The sequence below is a fragment of the Andrena cerasifolii genome, unplaced genomic scaffold, assembly GCF_050908995.1.
Source record: "Andrena cerasifolii isolate SP2316 unplaced genomic scaffold, iyAndCera1_principal scaffold1009, whole genome shotgun sequence".
Classification (NCBI taxonomy): domain Eukaryota; kingdom Metazoa; phylum Arthropoda; class Insecta; order Hymenoptera; family Andrenidae; genus Andrena; species Andrena cerasifolii.
The window spans coordinates 1-6884 of record NW_027485901.1 but is presented as its reverse complement, the minus strand read 5'-3'; the positions used below and the strand labels follow the sequence as shown (position 1 = coordinate 6884).

At 21.8% G+C, this 6884-nt stretch overlaps 1 long non-coding RNA gene across 4 annotated transcripts; it reads right to left on the bottom strand.

Moving 5' to 3' along the window:
* Window positions 1-1525: 1525 nt before the first annotated feature.
* Window positions 1526-6861, bottom strand: LOC143378197 (uncharacterized). 4 transcript variants are annotated; one of them, XR_013087771.1, is made up of 3 exons: window positions 4859-6861; window positions 1892-2720; window positions 1526-1617 (listed from the first exon to the last, which is right to left on the bottom strand). It is a non-coding gene; the product is annotated as an uncharacterized LOC143378197 (long non-coding RNA). The 4 variants fall into 4 exon arrangements; XR_013087770.1 differs by having other exon boundaries at window positions 1592-1641; window positions 1822-2720; XR_013087769.1 differs by lacking the exon at window positions 1526-1617 and having other exon boundaries at window positions 1694-2239; window positions 2308-2720.
* Window positions 6862-6884: the final 23 nt, after the last annotated feature.

Here is a 6884-nt window from a genome sequence, read left to right as displayed (position 1 = left end):
CCTTTTTTTCTTTGATTTATTTAGCTACTTATCTATATTTATACACCTATTTTTCTCTAGATAATTTACCTATTTTTTCTCTATTTATTTTCCTATTTTTCTCTATTTATTTACCTCTTTTGTTTTCTCTATTTACTTAACTATTTTTTCTCTAGTTATTTACCTCTTTTTTCTGTATTTATTTACCTACTTTGTTTTCTCTACTTCATTACCTATTTTTCTCTGTTTATTTACCTATTTTTTCCTCTAATTTATATACCTATTTTTTTATTTACCTTTTTTCCTTTGGTTTATTTACCTATTTTTCTCTATTTATACACCTATTTTTTCTCTACCCAATTTACCTATTTTTCCCTATTTATTTCTCTATTTTTTCTCTATTTATTTCCTCTTTTGTTTTCTCTATTTATTTACCTATTTTTCTCTAGTTATTTACCTCTTTTTCTGTATTTATTTACCTACTTTGTTTTCTCTACTTCATTACCTATTTTTCTCTATTTATTTGCCTATTTTTTCTCTAAATTATTTACCTATATTTTCTGTATTTATTTACCTCCTTTGTATTCTCTACTGCATTACCTATTTTTCACAATTTCTTTATCTATTTTTTTCTGTAATTTATTTACAAATTTTTTCTCTGTTTATTTACCTATTTTTTCCTCTAATTTATTTATCTATTTTTTTCTCTAATTTATACACCTATTTTTTCTCTACCTAATTTACCTATTTTTCTGTATTTATTTACCTATTTTTTTCTCTATTTATTTACCTCTTTTGTTTTCCCTATTTATTTACCTATTTTTCTCTAGTTATTTACCTCTTTTTCTGTATTTATTTACCTACTTTGTTTTCTCTACTTCATTACCTATTTTTCTCTATATATTTGCCTATTTTTTCTCTAAATTATTTACCTATTTTTCTCTATTTATTTACCTATTTTCTGTATTTATTTACCTCCTTTGTATTCTCTACTGCATTACCTATTTTTCACAATTTCTTTATCTATTTTTTTCTGTAATTTATTTACAAATTTTTTCTCTGTTTATTTACCTATTTTTTCCTCTAATTTATTTATCTATTTTTTTCTCTAATTTATACACCTATTTTTTCTCTACCTAATTTACCTATTTTTCTGTATTTATTTACCTATTTTTTTCTCTATTTATTTACCTCTTTTGTTTTCCCTATTTATTTACCTATTTTTCTCTAGATAATTTACCTATTTTTTCTCTATTTATTTACGTATTTTTCTCTGTTTATTTACCTATTTTTTCCTCTATTTACCTATTTTTTATTTACCTTTTTTTCTTTGGTTTATTTACCTATTTTTCTCTATTTATACACCTCTTTTTCTCTAGCTAATTTACCTATTTTTCTGTATTTATTTACCTACTTTGTTTTCTCTACTTCATTACCTATTTTTCTCTGTTTATTTACCTATTTTTTCCTCTAATTTATTTACCTATTTTTTATTTACCTTTTTTCCTTTGGTTTATTTACCTATTTTTCTCTATTTATACACCTTTTTTTTCTCTACCCAATTTACCTATATTTCTCTATTTATTTCCCTCTTTTTTCTCTATTTATTTACCTCTTTTGTTTTCTCTATTTATTTACCTATTTTTTCTCTAGTTTATTTACCTGTTTTTTCTGTATTTATGTACCTACTTTGTTTTCTCTACTTCATTACCTATTTTTCTCTATTTATTTGCCTATTTTTTTCTCTAATTTATTTACCTATTTTTTATTTACCTTTTTTCCTTTGGTTTATTTACCTATTTTTCTCTATTTATACACCTATTTTTTCTCTACCCAATTTACCTATTTTTCCCTATTTATTTCTCTATTTTTTCTCTATTTATTTCCTCTTTTGTTTTCTCTATTTATTTACCTATTTTTTCTCTAGTTATTTACCTACTTTGTTTTCTGTACTTCATTACCTATTTTTCTCTATTTATACACCTATTTTTTCTCTACCTAATTTACCTATTTTTCTGTATTTATTTACCTATTTTTTCTCTATTTATTTACCTCTTTTGTTTTCTCTATTTATTTACCTATTTTTCTCTAGATAATTTACCTATTTTTCTCTATTTATTTACATATTTTTTCTCTATTTATTTTCCAATTTTTTCTCCATTCATTAAATTTTTTCTATTTATTTACCTCTTTCTTTCTCTAATTTATACACCTATATTTTCTCTATTTATTTACCTCTTTCTTTCTCTAATTTATACACCTATATTTTCTCTATTTATTTGCCTATTTTTTTCTATTTACTTACCTATTGTTTCTCTAGTTATTTACCTATATTTTCTCTCATTTATTTTCCTATTTTTTCTCTGTTTAGTTACCTATTTTTTCCTCTAATTTATTTACCTATTTGTTTATTTACCTTTTTCCTTTGGTTTATTTAGCTATTTTTCTGTATTTATACACTTTCTTTCTCTAGTTTATTTACCTATTTTTTATCTATTTATTTACCTATTTTTCTCTACTTATTTACCACTTTTTTCTCTATTTATTTACCTATTTTTCTCTATTTATTTACCTCCTTTGTTTTCTCTATTTATTTACCTTTTTCCCCCTCTATTTATATACCTCTTTTGTTTTCTCTATTTATTTACCTATTTTTTCTCTAGATAATTTACCTATTTTTTCTCTATTCATTTACCTATTTTTTCTCTAGTTATTTACCTCTTTTTTCTGTATTTATTTACCTCCTTTGTATTCTCTACTGCATTACATATTTTTCACAATTTCTTTATCTATTTTTTTCTGTAATTTATTTACAAATTTTTTCTCTGTTTTATTTACCTATTTTTTCCTCTAATTTATTTATCTATTTTTTTCTCTAATTTATACACCTATTTTTTCTCTACCTAATTTACCTATTTTTCTGTATTTATTTACCTATTTTTTTCTCTATTTATTTACCTCTTTTGTTTTCCCTATTTATTTACCTATTTTTCTCTAGATAATTTATCTATTTTTTCTCTATTTATTTACGTATTTTTCTCTGTTTATTTACCTATTTTTTCCTCGAATTTATTTACCTTTTTTCTTTGGTTTATTTACCTATTTTTCTCTATTTATACACCTCTTTTTCTCTAGCTAATTTACCTATTTTTCTGTATTTATTTACCTCTTTTGTTTTCTCTAATTATTTACCTCTTTTGTTTTCTCTATTTATTTACCTTTTTTCCCCTCTATTTATTTACCTATTTTTTTTTAATTAGCTATTTTTCTCTATTTATATACCTATTTTTTCTCTAGTTTATTTACCTCTTTTTTCTGTATTTATTTACCTACTTTGCTTTCTCTACTTCATTACCTATTTTTCTCTGTTTATTTACCTATTTTTTCCTCTAATTTATTTACCTATTTTTTATTTACCTTTTTTCCTTTGGTTTATTTACCTATTTTTCTCTATTTATACACCTATTTTTTCTCTACCCAATTTACCTATATTTCTCTATTTATTTCCCTCTTTTTTCTCTATTTATTTACCTCTTTTGTTTTCTCTATTTATTTACGTATTTTTTCTCTAAATTATTTACCTATTTTTCTCTATTTATTTACCTATTTTCTGTATTTATTTACCTACTTTGTTTTCTGTACTTCATTACCTATTTTTCTCTATTTATACACCTATTTTTCTCTAGATATTTACCTATTTTTTCCTTTAATTTATTTACCTATTGTTTTATTTACCTTTTTTTCTTTGATTTATTTAGCTATTTATCTATATTTATACACCTATTTTTTCTCTAGATGATTTAACCTACTTTTCTCTATTTATTTCCCTATTTTTCTCTATTTGTTTACCTCTTTTGTTTTCTCTATTTATTTACCTATTTTTTCTCTAGTTATTTACCTACTTTGTTTTCTGTACTTCATTACCTATTTTTCTCTATTTATACACCTATTTTTTCTCTACCTAATTTACCTATTTTTCTGTATTTATTTACGTATTTTTTCTCTATTTATTTACCTCTTTTGTTTTCTCTATTTATTTACCTATTTTTTCCTCTAATTTATATACCAATTTTTTTATTTATCTTTTTTCCTTTGGTTTGTTTACCTATTTTTCTCTATTTATTTACCTATTGTTTCTCTAGTTATTTACCAATATTTTCTCTCATTTATTTTCCTATTTTTCTCTGTTTATTTACCTATTTTTTCCTCTAATTTATTTACCTTTTTTCCTTTGGTTTATTTAGCTATTTTTCTGTATTTATACACTTTTTTCTCTAGTTTATTTACCTATTTTTTATCTATTTATTTACCTATTTTTCTCTACTTATTTACCTCTTTTTTCTCTATTTATTTACCTCTTTTGTTTCTCTATTTATTTACCTATTTTTCTCTAGATAATTTACCTATTTTTTCTCTATTTATTTACCTATTTTTTCTCTATTTATTTACCTATTTTTTCTCTATTTATTTTCCAATTTTTTCTCTATTCATTTACTTTTTTCTATTTATTTACCTCTATCTTTCTCAAATTTATACACCTATATTTTCTCTATTTATTTATCTATTTTTCTCTATTTATTTACCTATTGTTTCTCTAGTCATTTACCTATATTTTCTCTCATTTATTTTCCTATTTTTTCTCTGTTTATTTACCTATTTTTTCCTTTAATTTATTTACCTATTTTTTTATTTACCTTTTTTTCTTTGATTTATTTAGCTACTTATCTATATTTATACACCTATTTTTCTCTAGATAATTTACCTATTTTTTCTCTATTTATTTTCCTATTTTTCTCTATTTATTTACCTCTTTTGTTTTCTCTATTTACTTAACTATTTTTTCTCTAGTTATTTACCTCTTTTTTCTGTATTTATTTACCTACTTTGTTTTCTCTACTTCATTACCTATTTTTCTCTGTTTATTTACCTATTTTTTCCTCTAATTTATATACCTATTTTTTTATTTACCTTTTTTCCTTTGGTTTATTTACCTATTTTTCTCTATTTATACACCTATTTTTTCTCTACCCAATTTACCTATTTTTCCCTATTTATTTCTCTATTTTTTCTCTATTTATTTCCTCTTATGTTTTCTCTATTTATTTACCTATTTTTCTCTAGTTATTTACCTCTTTTTCTGTATTTATTTACCTACTTTGTTTTCTCTACTTCATTACCTATTTTTCTCTATTTATTTGCCTATTTTTTCTCTAAATTATTTACCTATTTTTCTCTATTTATTTACCTATTTTCTGTATTTATTTACCTCCTTTGAATTCTCTACTGCATTACCTATTTTTCACAATTTCTTTATCTATTTTTTTCTGTAATTTATTTACAAATTTTTTCTCTGTTTATTTACCTATTTTTTCCTCTAATTTATTTATCTATTTTTTTCTCTAATTTATACACCTATTTTTTCTCTACCTAATTTACCTATTTTTCTGTATTTATTTACCTATTTTTTCTCTATTTATTTACCTCTTTTGTTTTCTCTATTTATTTACCTATTTTTTCTCTAGTTATTTACCTACTTTGTTTTCTGTACTTCATTACCTATTTTTCTCTATTTATACACCTATTTTTTCTCTACCTAATTTACCTATTTTTCTGTATTTATTTACGTATTTTTTCTCTATTTATTTACCTCTTTTGTTTTCTCTATTTATTTACCTATTTTTCTCTAGATAATTTACCTATTTTTCTCTATTTATTTACATATTTTTTCTCTATTTATTTTCCAATTTTTTCTCTATTCATTAAATTTTTTCTATTTATTTACCTCTTTCTTCCTCTAATTTATACACCTATATTTTCTCTATTTATTTACCTCTTTCTTTCTCTAATTTATACACCTATATTTTCTCTATTTATTTACCTATTTTTCTCTATTTATTTACCTATTGTTTCTCTAGTTATTTACCTATATTTTCTCTCATTTATTTTCCTATTCTTTCTCTGTTTATTTACCTATTTTTTCCTCTAATTTATTTACCTATTTGTTTATTTACCTTTTTTCCTTTGGTTTATTTAGCTATTTTTCTGTATTTATACACTTTTTCTCTAGTTTATTTACCTATTTTTTATCTATTTATTTACCTATTTTTCTCTACTTATTTACCTCTTTTTTCTCTATTTATTTACCTATTTTTCTCTATTTATTTACCTCCTTTGTTTTCTCTATTTATTTACCTTTTTTCCATCTATTTATTTACCTATTTTTTTTAATTAGCTATTTTTCTCTATTTATAGACCTATTTTTCTCTTGTTTATTTACCTCTTTTTTCTGTATTTATTTACCTACTTTGTTTTCTCTACTTCATTAACTATTTTTCTCTGTTTATTTACCTATTTTTTCCTCTAATTTATATACCAATTTTTTTATTTATCTTTTTTCCTCTGGTTTGTTTACCTATTTTTCTCTATTTATTTACCTATTGTTTCTCTAGTTATTTACCAATATTTTCTCTCATTTATTTTCCTATTTTTTCTCTGTTTATTTACCTATTTTTTCCTCTAATTTATTTACCTTTTTTCCTTTGGTTTATTTAGCTATTTTTCTGTATTTATACTCTTTTTTCTCTAGTTTATTTACCTATTTTTTATCTATTTATTTACCTATTTTTCTCTACTTATTTACCTCTTTTTCTCTATTTATTTACCTCTTTTGTTTTCTCTATTTATTTACCTATTTTTCTCTAGATAATTTACCTATTTTTCTCTATTTATTTACCTATTTTTTCTCTATTTATTTACCTATTTTTTCTCTATTTATTTTCCAATTTTTTCTCTATTCATTTACTTTTTTCTATTTATTTACCTCTTTCTTTCTCAAATTTATACACCTATATTTTCTCTATTTATTTATCTATTTTTCTCTATTTATTTACCTATTGTTTCTCTAG